Here is a 20,702-nt window from a genome sequence, read left to right on the forward strand (position 1 = left end):
AACTTCCGTAAGATTAGTTAGACTTTAAGTTAAATATTTTTTTCTTATCTTAAAGGGGATTTCATATGGCCAGTTTTTTATCCGATTTTTTACTACAATGGGACCAAAATAGAAGAAAAGTAGGACGTGTCCGAAAATTTGAAATAAAAAGAGTGTCTTCTCTTTTCATTCGACTGAACGACCCCTACGGGGGGTAGGGGGAAGGCGATTTAGTCGCCACTACTTCGTATGCGCATTTCTCTGCGCTCCCTTTCAGCATGCATCACAGCAGTCCAACAATCTATTTGTCCGCACATTCGTGGAACTAAATTCGTAATGGAAGGCTCCTCTCCAAAAACTCTGTGTACAGTGAGTCTTTCGCCGTAAAAACGAGGACAGTGAAAAATTACATGTTCTGCGCTTTCCAATTCGGAGGGACAGTGTGGAAAGAAAGGATCCTCCTCTATCCCTCGCTTATGTAGATATTCCTTGAAGCAGCCGTGCTCGCTCAATATCGATGTGAGGTGGTAATTTAGTTGGCTGTGTTTTCGCTGGTACCATTCCGCTATATTCCGAATTAGCCTGAGAGTCCAGCGCCCTATTCTTGATTCTTCCCACCGTTCTTGCCACCTAACTATTGTTCGTGACCTTGCGCTTTTCTTAGCATCTTCAGATGGTCGGCTGAATCCAATGCCATACAGATCGGCCATTTCACCTGAGAGTAGATCTACAGGGATTTTCCTGGATAAAACATGGATCGGGTCGTCGAACACCGTCCGATAAGCACATGCTATTCGTAATGCGGTAGGCTCCTTGTATATCTTTTTGGTGGACCTTTTTGGATCCGTGCCATACTGGTGCTGTATATAATATTATAGAGCTGGTTACTTTGGATAATAGCTGACGGGTAGCTTCGCCTGGGCCGCCGATATTGGGCATTGTTCGCGTTAGGGCTCCACTAACTCTAGAAACTTTCTCCCCCACCGCCCTGAAGTGCTGCTTAAAAGTTAGTTTTGAGTCAATGATTACTCCTAGGAAGGCTCAGATTTTATTTGATAATCTGCTATGGTTAGGACTAACTCATCCACAGTCCGCTTTGAGCTCACCAAAACCATTTCTGTCTTATTGCTAGCCATCTCCAGCCCCATGTTCGTCAACCATTCCTTTATTATTCCGACGGCGTCATTACAAATGCTTGAAGCAGATCCGGTTCCTTGGCCACTGCTACTACGACAATATCATCTGCATAGCCGGCAATCTCCGTGCCTCCGGGAAGGTCGATTTGTAGCACGCCGTCATACATCGCATTCCAAAGAGTATCCTCTACATTGTTTGAACATCTCCATTCATGCGCCACCTACCGGGGGTATCCCTTTATGATACACTATCACATGCTTCTGTACTTTGCTCAAAGTTTCAGAAGGGCATTTAGTTCTTACTTTACGAAGAAAGTGGTAGAAAGTCAAGCAAATCTACTGTTTCACACTACAGATTTGATGGCTATCTTGGGACTGATGCCAATCGGATGCAGAGTGGGACATTTGAAAATTACTCTTGTGCCAAGAGCGCTAAAGTATTTGATTCATCAGATGCTACGACAATTTCAGAACAACTTACGCCTGAATCAATTAAGAAAAAGGTCTGTAAAGGTGGTCAATTGCCACTTCGTAAAGCATCACAATGTTAAGTGTGAATGAATGAACTAGTACTACCTCTTAATGCGATAGATTTGCGCTACTTCAGCACTAGTGCACGGTGCACGATACTTTTGTAGTATCGCGTGGAATTCAATCCATTTCAAACACGCTTAAAACGCTCGTTCATTGACCCAGGTAACTAACATAAGTTCGTTCACTTTCACTAAGTCACCTAATGCATTAATGCGTCATACCAAACTGCTCAGGCGGGACCATTGACAATATGTAGGTCAATAATTTGCTGACAAGCATTCCTCACTATTGAGTCATGCACCTTTAGTATGTAAATATTACTGTAAGTATGTATATATGCAAAGGTTAAAAACGTCTGTATAAATACTAATGAATTTCGTCAATAAAGAACAATTGCAACAATTGCGATCCAACGCTACTCATCAGCGTTCGGCTCTTAAATCATTTTTGTTCAACTTTATTCTACATGGCGATCCAGCCAGCCCAATCTTCAATTAGCTGAAAATTTGCTCATAAGCAAAATTCGCTAGATCTTGCTGAACAGAGATCCTACCATCTCACAAACAGTTCGCTAACTGCCAAGAATTTTAAAGACAGGATTAAAGATCCTGCCAAACTAAAGATAAAAATTAAGTAGTCCTGAAAGAAACCGGATACAAAGGAAGGAGATATTTTGCGCTACAAAGAGGATTCCAAGACAATTGCTAACATCATCAGTTAAGAGGAGCTGAGCCAATCAAAATCGAAGTTAAACAACATACTGATCGGCAATAAGGATGACTGGCCAAATAAAAGCATAAGTGAAGTGGAATAAACAACATAAAGCGAGGTGGAATAAGAATGAAGGACCCAATAAAAGCAAACGAGGTGGAATAAAGAAATTTTCAGCAACAGCAAAAATCAGCAGCAAACAACATCTAGACTGACAAGGAGTTATAAATGTTTAAGTATAATAAAAAATTTTAGAATCAATTGAGCGGCCTCAGGGACGCTAAACTATGAGCAAAAACTTCGTTTTTGCTTAGGAAATTTTTTTTACCTGCATTTTAAATTAGCATAAATTTTGTCACAATAGGACTAGCTTAATACAAAAATCTTGAAAAAAAACAACATAAATACAAATTCTCAAATAAGTTGTTGAAAAAAAAAATTTCATATACCGAGTAAATTGGAATGTCGGAAAAATATTTTAAACACCCCATTGAGTGGGAAGACAAAGTAATTTTAGACGCAGGAACAGTAGATTACGAAAAGGAATTAAAATGGTTAAAACCATTTTGGAAAAAGATAGGCATGAATAGGGAACCCACAATTGAGGATGTAAAAAACCCCACAACCAGGGAAGAAGAAACCGTGAGAATGATTCGAATGGTATTCCCCGAGAGAGCTTAAAATTAAATTGTAATAGCGTTGAAACTTTTTTGACTATGAAAGAAAATAAACTATACTAAGCCTGTAGATTATAAAATTTTTTTGAAATGTTAAAATCCTTTTAACCTAAATAAAAATATTTTTAATTTAAAAATTTTAGACTTACAATTCTATAATACGAAGCTTAAAAATAAACTGGAATATTTAAAATAAAGAATAAAATCAAAGAAATTTTATTAAAATTGCAATTTACCCCTTATTTTCACTGGAACATGAAAGTAACCACAGACGGTTCAAAATGGCTTGGTGGACTAAGATAGCTCAAGGCATCATGATAGCGATAGCCGGTTATGAATTAGGGAAGGAAAACTCGGAATCAACGGAAAATAGAGTAGCAAAATATGAACCACCAACCAAAATAGATACGAAAAATTCGCCAAACGTTCCAGATGTTTGGTTAGCAGTTTTAATCTGCGTAATCGGGCTATTGATCATTGCGATAGCCATGGTACTCAAAAGTTATATGAAATTTAAATATAGGCGATTAAAATCCGTTCAAGCTCGTATCTAAGGAATTCTATTGTTAATGATTACGTGTAATTCGGGACGATGGGGATTCGCTCGCACGTAACACCAAAAAAGAAATGTAAACGAAAAGCAACTAGTTAGTGGCTTATGGAAAACAACACTTTCACTAATCTAATTAACAACAAGTGGCTTTATTCAATAAAGTAAATCGCAAAGTATTTCGGAAATCAACTTTAACTTAATGGTATGGAATTTACACTTGAAATAATACGGAACGCTTACCTTCGGTTTGGTTGCTGGAGCTCACTTGCAGACGTTCAGAAAGAAAGTGACGTGAAAAGAAAAGAAAAAGTCCATGACACCCTACTATTTTAAAACAAATCTCAAAGCTAAGGAAGAGCAATAAACAATCCAAGTATACCTCAAATAGTAAATCTCAAAATGTCACAATTGAGAGTAAAGGCACACCTGCCTAAAGTGAACAGCAAATCAAAAATTTGCATAACCCCTCTGAATGCTCCTGACAAAAATGGTCATGAAGCAATAGAAAATTCTAGGACAGTGGAAATAGGCAAAAACTAAGAACAAAAAAACAAGTAAGGAAGGCTAAGTTCGGGTGTAACCGAACATTACATACTCAGTTGAGAGCTATGGAGACAAAATAAGGAAAATCACCATGTAGGAAAATTAACCTAGGGTAACCCTGGAATGTGGTTGTATGACATGTGTATCAAATGGAAGGTATTAAAGAGTATTTTAAGAGAGAGTAGGCCATAGTTCTATAGATGAACGCCATTTAGGGATATCGCCATAAAGGTGGACCAGGGCTGACTCTAGAATTTGTTTGTACGATATGGGTATCAAACGAAAGGTGTTACTGAGCATTTTAAGAGGGAGTGGGCATTAGGTCTATAGGTGGACGCCTTTTCGAGATATCGCCATTAGGGTGGGCCAGGGGTGACTCTAGAATGTGTTTGTACGATATGGGTATCAAACGAAAGGTGTTACTGAGCATTTTAAGAGGGAGTGGACATTAGGTCTATAGGTGGACGCCTTTTCGAGATATCGCCATTAGGGTGGGCCAGGGGTGACTCTAGAATGTTTGTACGATATGGGTATCAAACGAAAGGTGTTACTGAGCATTTTAAGAGGGAGTGGGCATTAGGTCTATAGGTGGACGCCTTTTCGAGATATCGCCATTAGGGTGGGCAAGGGGTGACTCTAGAATGTGTTTGTACGATATGGATATCAAATTAAAGGTATTAATGAGGGTTTTAAAAGCGAGTGGCCCTTAGATGTATATGTGAAGGCGTTCTCGCGATTTCGACCAAAATGTGGACCAGGTGATCCAGAAAATCATCTGTCGGGTACTACTAATTTATTTATATATGCAATACCACTAACAGTATTCCTACCAAGATTCCAAGGGCTGTTGATTTCGCCTTGTACAACTTTTTCATTTTCTTCTACTTAATATGGTAGGTGTCACACCCTGTTTAGGCCACCAGCCTAAATATTTCGGACCACCCTAACACGCACATTAGTTTTTATTATTATTACCGGTAACGGCTAACACCAGCCGAAAGCTAACTTTGAAGGGGAAAAACTCAACGAAAGTTAGCTATTGGCGGGTGCCGCGGACTTGTTCGCGGTCTTGGTCTTTCTTTCTATTTTGGAACGTTCACGAGCCAGCAGATAGCCCCAGGTGAGTAGTATAAACCAACCATTTTCGACATTTTTCATTTTTACTAAGTTGCGATTTTGTCATTGTAATTAATATTCGCAAATTAATAGTTTCCATAAATGTGAATTTACCAGGAGTGAGTTGTCGATTTCATTAATTTTGCTCTTTAATCAATATAACTTTTTCTGAAGCTTTATCGCGCTCATCCATGCGCATTTGGATTAATAACATTAGAATTGTACGCTTTGAATTGCGAGTATACTGTGAAATAATTAGCTTTCCTGACGAACAGGAAGTCTGTGAGTGCTTCACCTGCATGAACAAATATTGTGAAATATTTATCTTTTATAAATAAATTGTAACTACTCGGTATTAATTCTTCTCTTTTTATTTCTTATATTTGCGTGCGATCGCGCCCTACGACACGGGTGCCACATTCCCCCCGCAAACACACCCATTTTACAAAGTTTTTTCCAAAGTTATATTTTGCGGCAATAAACCAATCCAGTTACCATGTTTCATCCCTTTTTTCGTATTTGGTATAGAATTATGGCATTTTTTTCAATTTTCCTAATTTTCGATATCGATAAAGTGGGCGTGGTTATGGTCGGATTTCGGCCATTTTTTATACCAAGATAAAGTGAGTTCAGATAAGTACGTGGGCTAAGTTTAGTAAAGATATATCGGTTTTTGCTCAAGTTATTGTGTTAACGGCCGAGCGGAAGAACAGACGGTGGACTGTGTATAAAAACTGGGCGTGGCTTCCACCGATTTCGCCCATTTTCACATAGAACAAATACCGTCATAGAATCTATGCCCCTAGCAAATTTGAGAAGGATTGGTAAATTTTTGTTCGACTTATGGCATTAAAAGTATTCTAGACAAACTAAATGAAAATGGGCGGAGCCACGCCCATTTTGAAATTTTCTTTTATTTTTGTATTTTGTTGCATCATATCATTACTGGAGTTGAAATTTGACTTAATTTACTTATATACAGTAAAGATATTAAATTTTTTGTTAAAATTTGAATTTAAACTGCTCTGCTCAACTGAGTATAATAAACCAGCCCATAACAACAAGCATGAAGAAAAAGTCACAAAGAGAACATATATATATGGGGTATTCCATCCCATTTCGACCAATTTTGAACACGACCCCTTTAGAATTGGCTGAAAGTTTATCTTCTTTTTCTAGCTTACGAAAGGCGTTTTTCAGAATTTTTTCAAATTTTTTCATCCAAATCAAAAAAAGTTATGAATTTTTCTTCAAAAATGTTCACTGCTTATAGTATAAAGTTACCATTATGACATATATATATATATATAAATTACAACTAAATTCAAAAAAAAAAAACAATTTTATTTGGTAACACCAAGCAAGTTGACTGGGTCATTCAACGAAAAATGAAAAAACAATGGCATACTCATCACAGTGACTTTGGAGTGAACGTCTATAATTAAGCATAAAATTATATACGCTCACTTAAAAGGCCGATGGTGTAGTATCGCGTGGAATTCACCCTATTTCAAACACGCTTAAAACGCTCGTTCATTGACCCAGTTAACTACCATAAGTTCGTTCGCTTTCACTAAGTCACCTAATGCATAAGAACTTCTGTATAAATAGTAAAGAATTTCGTCAATTAAGAACAATTGCAACAATTGCAATCCAACGCTAGTCATCAGCGTTCGGCTCTTAAATCATTTTTGTTCAACTTTATTCTACACTTTCACATGGACTTTCTTAATATATATGCAGATCAGAGCGCTATCTAGAGGGATGGTCATCAGTTTGTATTGCATTGTGACGGGATTCTGAACCAAGTTTAAAATTTTAAGATTATAGCCCATAATGAAGTTATGTACCTCAAATTTTACTCGCAAGTTTTAGTACAATTCTCCACAATTTATAGTGTTCGTGGTTGATTTTTAATTTCATTATCATGATTAACTGACGCCTAAGCAATTTCGGCCGTTTTTTGCGGACGCTATTTCGGAGCATCGTAGGAGCTCAAGTTTTTCCAACTGCCCCTCTCAGCTCAGTGGAGGTCTCACCATTCCTTTTCTCCCAACTGCGGTGTCGATTGAAATACATTCATTCGCATAACATAGCTTAGCCAGCGATGCCTTTGGGGATTTGTTCGCTGCAGTATCGTCATATCTGCGTAAAGTTCATACAGCTTTCCTCTTTCGATACTTATCGTTGGTATCACGGATAGGACCATACATCTTTCGGAGAAATTTGCTCTCGGACACTCCAAGAGCCATTTAATCTTCTCTCGAAACCGTCCGTGACTCCGAGTCACACATCAGGACAAGTATGATGAACCACTTGTAGAGCGTGATTTTTGTTCGTCGACATAGGGCTTTACTTTTCGATTGCTTTCTAAAGTCTAAAGTAATTTTTGTTTCATTTCTAAGCTGAAATTTTTTCAAAGTTATTGCTTGTTTCCAGAAATATGGTTTCAAAAGATAAGCTAAAAAAATCGCAGGAAAGATGCCTTTAATTTAAGCCTCGTTTGTTTTCGAATGGCTCGGAGATGTCCTTCCCAATCTTTATGGAGCTTGTAGTGTTGGTCAATGTCATTTGGGAAAGCGTTATTAGAATCTGCCAGTGTATATTGCCAACGAGGGATCGCCTTATCTCCACTGCCGGTTCGAGAGGTCCTTATCTACGAATTTTTTGAAAAAGGTCTTAGCTCCGGTGAGTATGCATTAAATTTAAATTTCTGAAACTAGTTCCGAGACAAGGCTTTCTTTAAATGACATTTAGCGTTCAATCATCAATTACAATATATTTTGGTTGCCAGAAAATCGACTTGTATAAGAGAAACCCTTAAGATGCGGCCCATCTTCGAAAACACTTTATATAGGATCTTTGAAAAAAATTTGTTTTCTATAAGGTTTTCTTTAAAAGTTGATTGAGATACGATGGATTCAAAATAACAGCCAAGATGTTGTGGCCTTAAACTTAGCTCTCAATCTACTTACCTTACAATCTTTAAGAAGCTCGGCCTAAATCTCCTCGGAGGTAAATCACGCCCAGTATTTGTGCTTTTACAGATATCTATTTAGAAGAGGACAATGTATTGATATGGAAGCAGCTCTAAACGCAGCAAGCTTGGCCTGAAATTTGTTATATTTCGGGACCACTTCTAGAACAAAAACACCGAAATCGGCAGGCATAGTTAACTGTAACAACATAAATATTCGCAGTTCATTAATAATAAAATAAAATAAATTTGTTTTCTGCGTGAAACACTGCTACATTTGTGGATTGTCTAATTTTAGCAATTCCTCTAGCATATGCATACTCATCCAACTGAACGCTCTCTGTTCTGCTTCAATCACTTTGAGAATTTAGACAAAATATTTGGAGAAGGCAAACATTTCGCTGATAGAAATCAACAAGTCGAAATGCCAGAAATCAAAATCTACTATAAATAATTTGAAATCATGGGCACGTACTAATTAATAGCCCAATATTTATATATATTTGCATTTTAAAATCACTAACAGAATGTACAGCAGTGCCCTGTTCTATCAATTGGTGTGAGAGCTTATTTGGAGTCTAAAAGCACCGTCACATAAGCAGCTTTTCATATAGAAGCGTTGAACGCAATCTTATGCACGATGAGTAGATTGCATGCATTTTTATGGAGAACGGCAGATCGAGCGAGTGACGCAGGCACCATTTGACATGAAAAAGTACTTCCAATTTTTGTTGCAAGCAAAGCATAACAAGAATTTGGCTGAGCGTGCTCTCATACTTTCCATTGTAATTATAGTTCACACATGTTGGTACCTTTTATACATTATTCACAGTTAAAATCTGCAATTTAAAAAATGAATAGGACACAAAATATGTTAGCCAGTATTTTTCTTGTATAGTGAGAGTATTTATTACTAGACTGCGGATGTTTATGCAATTGCATATTTTTAAGGAAAAAAGATAGAGGTATGATTCCAAGGGGGAAAATGTATGTTGTTAATAAAGATTTCCAAATCCGCACATTTATTTCTGCATATCTTTCATATTGCATATTACTTGCATATTTGCCGAGGAAATTCGGCAATATTTTCCAAATATGAACAAATTGATTTCTTTGGTTAAAAAAAATATTTATAAAAGCCCCGCTTCGTATTGAAAAGTATAAGGAAATACTTTCCAATACTCTACTACCACCACAACCAGTAATAACGCGATGGGGTACATGATTGGAGGCAGCCTTTTTTTATGCCAACAACTTGGAAAAAGTTAAGGAGGTTTGTTCTGGAGAATTAAACTTTGAAATTTTATACCTAGCTGTATAAAGCTTACACAGTATTATAATTTTGTATTATAGCCAAAAAAAGGTGATTCAAAACTGCACTAATTTTTACCAAACTTGTAAAAAAGTAATATTACATAATATAAAATGTTAGTTAATACATAATGCTAGGTATCTTATGTCCGGTTTACCCGAACCTTAGCTTCCTTACTTGTTTCTTATTGAAATTTTATATTTTGGTTGTTATGCAGTTAAACGCAGGGATGAGTACTTGTATTGCTTCACCGCAGGAGATATTGCAAAGTTTAACGATGATGGGTAATTTAGTTTATATTAAAACAAATTTTGGAAGTTTACTAAATGTCATAAACAAGTTAGAGTCTCGTGGAGTCCCTCTGACAGATTCAATGGCTATTATAAAAACAACTTTTGAAGGACTTCACGCAACGCCTCGACCTTGTGTGTCGTTCAAAATTAATGCTGTTTCAAAAAGGAGCCCAGCTTTCGGAGACCTATCAAATTTAGCAGAAATAGTTTCTAGTGGCAAAAACATATTGGAAACGGATATTCAAATTCCCGGCCACTTTTGGACCAAATTCAAATATGCTCCGGCTACTTGTGATGTTGGGCATTATTTTTCAGCATAACAGATAAGCGTCATAATTTCGCAAATTTGGAAAACAGATTTGTAGGTTATTGTGGTCTTAACTACAACTTACTTTATATAATAAAATCTTAAATTTCATGGACTGATTAAATGCATTTTTTCGCAGCTTTTTCTTAACTAGCCTTTACCCGTGCCCCAATCCGCAAGGAGAAATAGTCCCGAAAATGTCCCGAAAACCATCCAGACATTATCCCGGGAAGGTTCCCAAATGATCCCGAAGGAAGATATCATGATGAAAACCATCCACAAATGGTCCCGGAAGGGTCCCCTAATAATCCCGGAAAATACCCGAAATGACTCTGACGGGATTCTGAGAACCATCCGAAAATTATATCGGAAAGGTCCCCAAATGATTCCGAAATGATTCCGTAGGTATCCCGAACGGATCCTGAAAATCATCCAAAAATGATACCGGAAGGGCCCCAAATGACCCCGAAACAGACCCGAAATGACGCCGACGGGATTATATGTGTGCCAAATTTCATCCAAACCGTCTAGCCGTTCTTACGTTATTGAGTCACAAAGACAAACGTCTGCACATCCAAACGTCTGGACTTCCAAACATCCAAACTTTCACATTTATAATATTATAACGAATTTGCTGCAAATTCCTCTTATTTGCGCTTTTGCTAGGTTCGTATCGCTAAACTGTTGAATAAATAACTCCAATATTGAATAATGGAAAAATGGCCTTTATTAAAATACTTCACAATAACACTAAAACTGTGTAACGAATAGCTTAATAACCAAACTGATAGCTCAAATGAAACTCCACTATTTAAAATAATACTGCTATTGCTCGCTAGATATCGTCTTAGTCGTAACGGCTTGACAACTCAAATCAAACTCAAACTATTGGCCGCCAGATCGCGTGCTTAATCAAACTGATTGATAGCTCAACTCAAACTGAATTACTTTTTACTCGCTTGTGCCGCTTTTATAGTTTACGCTGCATATATCTAGGCTCTTCTATTTCCAGAACTTACCAACTATTTCGAGTGTTTATAGTTCTCATATAGTTTCTATTTGTTTACAATTTTCTACTTTTCAGCGTCTCTCAGATGTATGTGAGTTTGTAGTTTACAGTCTCTCGCACACACATAGGCATAAAAGTAAATGCATCTGTGTGTGACATCTCTCTGGACTGCCTTATATATGTGTATACTTGATTTGATTATTGACGTAAATACTGCTTAGCATGGCCTTAGTGATGGTATAGCTTAGTGATGCTAATATCCGTGACAATATTAATAAGATGTGAATAATGTTTTTATACTCAGTTGAGCAGAGCTCACTTTTTCGATATCGAAAATTTCGAAAAATCGAAAAAGTGCGATAATTCATTACCAAATACGCATTAAGCGATTAAACGGTAGGTGAGTTGAGCTTATGACGCAGAATAGAAAACTAGTAAAATTTTGGACAATGGGCGTGGCACCGCCCACTTTTAAATTAAGGTAATTTAGAAGTTTTGCAAGCTGTAATTTGGCAGTCGTTGAAGATATCATGATGAAATTTGGCAGGAGCGTTACTCTTATTACTTTATGTCTGCTTAATAAAAATTAGCAAAATCGGAGAACGACCACGCCCACTTTTAAAAAAAATTTTTTTTTAATTCAAATTTTAAAAGAAAAGTTAATATCTTTACAGCATATAAGTAAATTATGCCAACATTCAACTCCAGTAATGATATGGTGCAACAAAATACAAAAATAAGAGAAAATTTCAAAATGGGCGTGGCTCCGCCCTTTTTCATTTAATTTGTCTAGGATGCTTGTAATGCCATAAGTCGAACAAAAATTAACCAATCCTTGTGAAATTTGGTAGAGGCTTAGCTTCTAGGACGGTAACTGTTTTCTGTGAAAAAGGGCGAAATCGGTTGAAGCCACGCCCAGTTTTTATACACAGTCGACCGTCTGTCCTTCCGCTCGGCCGTTAACACGATAACTTGAGCACAAATCGATATATCTTTACTAAACTCAGTTCACGTACTTATCTGAACTCACTTTGTATTGGTATAAAAAATGGCCGAAATCCGACTATGACCACGCTCACTTTTTCGATATCGAAAATTATGAAAAATGAAAAAAATGCCATAATTATATACCAAATACGAATAAATGGATGAAACATGGTAATTGTATTGGTCTATTGACGCAAAATATAACTTTAGAAAAAAACTTGGTAAAATTGGTGTGACACCTACCATATTAAGTAGAAGAAAATGAAAAAGTTTTGCAGGGCGAAATCAAAAGCCCTTGGAATTTTGGAAGGAATACTGCACGTGGTATTACATATATAAATAAACTAGCGGTACCCGACAGATGATGTTCTGGATCACCCTGGTCCACATTTTGGTAGATATCTCGAAAACACCTTCACATATACAACTAAGGGCACCTCCATTTTAAAACCCTCATTAATACCTTTAATTTGATACCCATATCGTACAAACACATTCTAGAGTCACCCCTGGTCCACGTTTATGGCGATATCTCGAAAAGGCGTTCACATATAGAACTAAGGCCCACTCCTTTTTAAAATACTCATTAACACCTTTTATTTGATACCCATATCGTACAAAAAAATTCTAGAATCACCCCTGGCCCACCTTTATGGCGATATCTCGAAAAGGCATCCACCTATAGAACTAAGGCCCACTCCCTTTTAAAATACTCATTAACACCTTTCATTTGATACCCATATCATATAAACAAATTCTAGAGTCACCCATGATCCACCTTTATGTCGATATCTCGAAAAGGCATCCACCTATAGAACTATGGCCCACGCCCTTTTAAAATACTCATTAACACCTTTCATTTGATACCCATATCGTACAAACAAATTCTAGAGTCACCCCTGGTCCACGTTTATGGCGATATCCCGAAAAGGTGTCCACCCATAGAACAAAGGCCCACTCCCTTTTAAAATACTCATTAACACCTTTCATCTGATACCCATATCATATAAACAAATTCTAGAGTCACCCCTGATCCACCTTTATGTCGATATCTCGAAAAGGCATCCACCTATAGAACTATGGCCCACGCCCTTTTAAAATACTTATTAACACCTTTCATTTGATACCCATATCGTACAAACAAATTCTAGAGTCACCCCTGGTCCACGTTTATGGCGATATCCCGAAAAGGCGTCCACCCATAGAACAAAGGCCCACTCCCTTTTAAAATACTCATTAACACCTTTCATTTGATACCCATATCATATAAACAAATTCTAGAGTCACCCCTGATCCACCTTTATGTCGATATCTCGAAAAGGCATCCACCTATAGAACTATGGCCCACGCTCTTTTAAAATACTCATTAACACCTTTCATTTGTTACTCATATCGTACAAACAAATTCTAGAGTCACTCCTGGTCCATCTTTGTGGCGATATCTCGAAAAGGCGTCCATCTATAGAAATTATGCCCACGCCCTCTTAAAATACTCATTAACACCTTTCATTTGATACTCATATCGTACAAACAAATTCTAGAGTCACTCCTGGTCCATCTTTGTGGCGATATCTCGAAAAGGCGTCCATCTATAGAAATTAGGCCCACGCCCTCTTAAAATACTCATTAACACCTTTCATTTGATACCCATATCGTACAAACAAATTCTAGAGTCACTCCTGGTCCACGTTTATGGCGATATCCCGAAAAGGCGTCCACATATAGAACTAAGGCCCACGCCCTCTTAAAATACTCATTAACACCTTTCATTTGATACTCATATCGTACAAACAAATTCTAGAGTCAACCCTGGCCCACGTTTATGGCGATATCTCGAAAAGGCGTCCATCTATAGAACTAAGGCCCACGCCCTCTTAAAATACTCATTAACACCTTTCATTTGATACTCATATCGTACAAACAAATTCTAGAGTCACTCCTGGTCCATCTTTGTGGCGATATCTCGAAAAGGCGTCCATCTATAGAAATTAGGCCCACGCCCTCTTAAAATACTCATTAACACCTTTCATTTGATACCCATATCGTACAAACAAATTCTAGAGTCACTCCTGGTCCATCTTTGTGGCGATGTCACGAAAAGGCGTCCACCTATAGAACTAAGCTCCACGCCCTCTTAAAATACTCATTAACACCTTTTATTTGATACCCATATCGTACAAACAAATTCTCGAGTCAGGCCTGGTCCACCTTTATGGCGATATCCCTAAATGGCGTCCATCTATAGATCTATGGCCCACTTCCTCTTAAAATACTCTTTAATACCTTCCATTTGATACACATGTCATACAAACACATTCCAGGGCTACCCTAGGTTCCTTTTACAACATGGTGATTTCCTTTACTTTGTCTCCACAGCTCTCAACTGAGTATGTAATGTTCGGTTACACCCGAACTTAGCCTTCCTTACTTGTTTTTTTTTTAATTTGCATATACTTTACATATTATATTGCATAAACATCTGCAGTCTATTTATAACAGTGCTACGAGAAATTTTGTATGTAAATGGGCAAAGCGAAATAAACTCAATTGACTAGTCTGAAGTTCCTTTATCATGTATATTATTTCTAATTGTTGTTTTTATGTACGGGTCCCTTTTTCGCTCTTATTTGGAATCCAAATCTATAAATAAAGTTTTGGTTGTAAAGATGGAGATTCGGGCTATTAGCGAGCTTTGAGCAATATTGGCCGTAGAGCTTTTGGTTAGCTATATTTTATTAAAATAATTTTTTAAAAGTAAACGATTGTGCACTGCACTACTGGCAGTTGCTATCATACGCTAGATGGCAGCGCAAGCTGTAAGTTTTAATTCATTGATAGAACAGCTGATTTTTGTTGATATTTGATAAGAGACTTTTATATTGGTTGCGCAAGATGCGGACGGGTCCGGCTCGTATTTATAAACGCAACAGCTTACGTAATTGTAGCGATGTTGCTGGCATGCAAAAGATTACGTTGAACGCATCTATGTATATGAAAAGCTTCATTGTGGCTCGGCCATAAATACATGGATGTTGTGGGCGCACGTATCTATGTACAAAAAAATGATATATGAACATCTTTGTCAAAATTTAATCGGTTTGCTGTTAAGTTTGTCGAATACAAATTAGATATTTACACTATATGGCATACTTCAATTATTAAGCGTCTATTTATGTGAAGGGAATACGTGAGACTTTGTAATATTAATTATGACATGTGTTGACAAACAATATTAAGATTTTATATTGGCGGTCATAAAATGTACATTAAGCCGTATCACTGTATATAAAGAGAAAAGTTTCAACAGATGGAATTCTACTACTACAACGGTGGTAATATTTGTTACTTAAATGATGTTACAGTTGTAGAGGGGTGATATAATGTCAACTGACCTTATGAACACATCAAATAGCCACATTGTAGTAAAAAATCGGATATAAAACTTGTCTGAAGAGGACTTCTCTGGAATCAGGCTTTGGGCCTTAATAAAAATTTGGAATAAAAAATCGCGTGATCTGTTATGTGGCGCGGATTTCTTTGAAATGAGAATTTGGAATAAAACATGGCATGATGATTTACTCCAAATTTTCACCTATGGCGCTTATTTCTTATATACGAGTTTCATTTCAGTGAAAAATTGGAATAAAAACTGGTCCGTCGAGGATTTCTTTGAAATACACTCACAAAAAATACTTACCTAAAATGAGGAAAAACATTTCCTTAAAAATGTTGCTATGGCCTAAAATTAAACCATTTTTTCTTCGTTTTCAGGAATTTTTAGGATTTTTTTTTGAGTGTAAGAAGAACATATTTAACTACAAATTCAAAGAAAGTTTGTTTTAAAAAAATTTTAATAAATTCTCGAAGTAAATATTGTAACGAAGTTTGGGGAAATTCCGCTTATTTGAAACCTTCTGCTAACGCTCGAATCGCTAAACGGTTGAATAAATAACTCCAATATTTAGTAATGCAAAATGGTCTTTATTAGCTTACTTTGAGAGTACTTCACAATAACACTTATACTTCACAACTAATCGCGCTTTTAAGTCAAACTGTTTACTGATTCATCTTGCGCTGTTTTTATACTCTCCATTGCTTCATTCGCATATTTCTACTAAAGTCTAGACCTTTCGCTTTCTAGAACTGTTGTATCTCCTGCTTGGTAATTGAGCTACATATATGTATACCTATTTGTAGCTTATGTTTCTCTTATAGCCATATGCGTGTGTATGGGTGTGTAACTACTTCCGCTGATGGCTACATGTGTGTGCGTGAGTAATCTCTTCGTCGCCTTAAATATGTGTGTCCCTCACTAGGGTAGGCACCTATTCGTTGGTGTGAGGGCTTAGCCGAACTCCATAGCGCCCGACTATGAGGCGAAGCTGTTTAGGACTGACATCTACGGACCGTGCCTATTGAACGATTTGCAGCAAGGGGATAAATTCGGCTGTATTCGAACGGAGCCTTCCCGATACCGGGCCACCTACCTAACCTATATATGTGTGTGTAAATGATGATTAATGTGTTTATGTAGCTTGCTTTAATGTTTTTTTGTTGTGCATTTATTTAGGGGTGTTAAAATTCGCCACAATATGTTACTCATACGACATGACATCCCCTCACTTATGTCAGGGGAGACTATTCAAATTCTGTTTGTATGTACATATGTATGTATGGATTGAGCGACCCCAACCAAATTTGAAACACCTACTAGAAACCTCCCAAGAATGGTCATAGGCTAAAAATAATTTCGATATAAAAAAGGGGCGTGGCACCTCGCATACAAATAGAATATTTCATACTACATATCTCTGGACGTGGTAATGGTAGAATAATAAAAATTGGTAAGGAGGTATATGACGTTAAGTCCTAAAACTTCCAGTAAAATGTGGAATTAGGGAAAAGGAGACGTGGCAACTTCCCTACAAATGGTATTTTTCAGAGCTATGGCTGCCGTACAAACGAAGGTTATTTTAATTAAGGCTTGATATAATCGAAAAATCTTTTATTTATACTTCGAATAATATTGCGAAAAATATCGTATATCCTATGATTTTTAGCAATATCTAAATTCGCAATTACACAAACTTAAAAGAAGCTTAGAATTTGTTATATTTATTTTACATATTTTTATAGAAATGTGGATCACACCCACCCAATATATTAAAGTAAATTGGCAAGAATTTGTTTCAAAAATACTCCATATTAACTAAAAATGTGTTGAGTTTATGCAAAGGTGGAGCGTGCTGGAAGCAAATTCTGAGGAATCGGTTATAATTCTGCACATAGTTTTAAATGATGCTTAATACAGATAATCGCTAAAAATTACTAAAAAAAAATAAAACCTGCTAACTCCATATATTTTCAATACATTTTGAAATTTCGAGGTTTTCATTCTTTCATTCGTTCCACTATACAATTTTTCTGGATGGAGTTAGCAGCTTTTACCCTGGAGAAAAACTCAATAAAAAGAATACATTAAAAAGATGGATAGCAACATTGGACCTCGAAAACACTAGACAGCAGATCAACCGAGTAACCCGTGTAATATACTCACTCAGTATTTGTGACAATATCTCAAGAAGAAATACTTCTGAAAACATGCTAGACCACTTATTTTAGTCCTCTGTGTACTAGATATTCGACCAAATATACTGGAAGAATTATAAAAATTCCTTTGATCCATATATTTAAGTAAACTCAGACCATAAATTCTGCAGAAATGTGTCAAATTCCGAAATAAATTACAGCCTTGCAGGGAAAGGCGACTTGCCCTGCTTAAAACTTATATTTTGGAATGAAGCTTTAAGGGAACATGTTTGGGACCAGTAAAAGCGTTTAGTTCTAAGACCCTTTCATATTAAACCTTCAAATGCTTCGGGATGATATAGTTTCAAGCCCATTCCTTCTGAAAAAGGACTGTTTTTACTCTCTTAACAGTTAATGTATAATACGTTTGCTCCTTTTATATTAATTTAAGTACTACGCTCAGCTGATGATATCATTTCTGCAACTAAGTAGTTTTAGATCTCGACACTTGACGAACCGCTGCCCATCAACAACTCGGCTATAATAAAGAAATTATAAATAACAGTATTTTGGTCCATCAATAAGCTGGATCCTAAAGAGCATTTCCCTTAACGTTTCAAAGCGAAACCGGCAAGGCGTTTCAGTGTTATCTTATGGCGCTATCAAAGCGTCAAATCAAAGTCACGCATCCATAGCGTTTATGTAAATCCGCCTGCAAGCCTCCGCTACTTTTTGATCGCAATGAATAGCGCATATACTTAAGCATCTTTAAAAGGAGCCGATTTTCTTATCGAGTTCTTTGATGTTTAGCCAAAATGATAGAGAATTATTTATTGAATAGTACCCATTTATGAGCGTGGATATATTGATGTTTGATCCAATCAGCAAAATATTCTGTCGACATTAAAAATTGTTTTTTCAACTTTGCAGTACGTGGCGTATGAGTAACATTAGTGGATTCTACGATGTAGGGGTGGTTTCGCAAATACAGGGTATTGATTATGGGTAAAAGAAATTGTTAAAGCTAATAACAATTTTTCTTAAGATTTTTTAAGAATTAATGAGCTTAATACAGGTAAATAATAATTGTTATTCAGATTGCTATTAAATTATTATTTTGATTTTATTGGGAAAAACTGAAAAGGAGGAAACATTTGAGCCGTTTATTTTGAAAGTGGCATAAGTCATTTCATGTCGTTTATGTTCAGTGGTAATTTGTTTGTATCTCTCCTCGCCTCCAGTTTTTTAGAGTCCAATATCCAAAAGATGCACTTCTTATTATTATTTTATAATTGTAGAACCATCTATATATGCATTCGTTCAAAAATAACAATGCATTTAAGACCATGAGTTGGAAATGACTTATGCCACTTTCAAAATAAAGGGCTCATTTATAGGCATATTGCGATGGTACCATTTCGAAAACCGCCACGTCATCATCGTCAGGCAATTTCACAATGTTTTTTATTTATTTCAACAGGTTTCACCGGGGATCGAACACGGTCAAACTGCTTAAATCACAATCGCCTAACCATTGGGCTATTGTGTTGTATTTGTACAAGGCGTGCTTTTTATACTCAGCTGAGCAGAGCCCGCAGTGTATATTAACTTTATTCGCATAACGGTACCCCGTAACGGCATAAACTAATCGAGATAGATATAGACTTCTATATATCAAAATGATCTGGGCGAAAAAAGAAATTCATTTAGCCATGTCCGTCCGTCCGCCCGTCCGTCTGTCCGTAAACACGATAACTTGAGTAAATTTTAAGGTATCTTAATGAAATTTGGTATGCATGTTCCTGGGCACTCATCTCAGATCGCTATTTAAAATGAACGAAATCGGACTATAATCACGCCCACTTTTTCGATATCAAAAATTTCGAAAAACCGAAAAAGTGCGATAATTCATTACCAAATACGGATAAAGCGATTAAACTTGGTAGGTGGGTTGACCTTATGGCGCAGAATAGAAAATTATTAAAATTTTGGGCAATGGGCGTGGCACCGCCCACTTTAAAAAGAACGTAATTTAAAAGTTTTGTAAGCCGTAATTTGTCATTCGTTGAGGATATCATGATAAAATCTTGCAGGAACGTTACTCCTCTTATTATATGTATGCTAAATAAAATTTTGCAAAATCGGATGACGAACACGCCCACTTTAAAAAAAAAAATGTTTAAATCAATATATTTATTTTGGGCCAATTTTTTGTTACAATTGTAATTATTTGGAGCTTTTCGGCCGATAAAATAAAGACAAAACGCAAGGCTTGTCTGTTCCTCCTACGCGTTTCGATGAAATTTTTTCATCTTTATCAGGGAGAATTCAATTTATAACATTGAAACTTTCAACATCTTACTGATAATTATCAGTCAATGAACGAAGCAGGAAACATGAATGGAGGCAGTAAATTAAATGTAAAGTTTTGTTTATTTATGTGTTAGATGTTGGTAGTTTCAATGTTATAAATTGAATTCTCCCTGACGAAGATAAAAAAATTTCATCGAAACGCGTAGGAGGAAAACACAAACCATGTGTTTTGTCTTTATTTTATTGGCCGGAAAGCTCCAAATAATTACAAATATTTAAGTCAAATTTTAACAAAAAATTGAATATCTTTACATTATATAAGTAAATTATGTCAACATTCAACTTCAGTAATGATATGGTGTAACAAAATACAAAAAAAAAGAAAATTTCAAAATGGGCATGGATCCGCCCCTTTTAATTTTATTTTTCTAGAATACTTTCAATGCCATAAGTCGAACAAAAATTTACCAATCCTTTTAAAATTTGTGTAAGGGCATAGCTTCTAGGACGATAACTGTTTTCTGTGTAAATAGGCGAAATCGGTTGAAGCCACGCCCAGTTTTTATACACAGTCGACCGTCTATCTTTCCTCTCGGCCCTCTAACACGATAACTTGAGCAAAAATCGATATCTCTTTACTAAACTTCGTTCACGTACTTATCTCCACCCACTTTATATTGGTATTAAAAATGGGCGAAATCCTACTATGACCACACCCACTTTTTC

The sequence above is a fragment of the Eurosta solidaginis genome, chromosome 2 (genome assembly GCF_040869045.1).
Source record: "Eurosta solidaginis isolate ZX-2024a chromosome 2, ASM4086904v1, whole genome shotgun sequence".
NCBI lineage: Eukaryota > Metazoa > Arthropoda > Insecta > Diptera > Tephritidae > Eurosta > Eurosta solidaginis.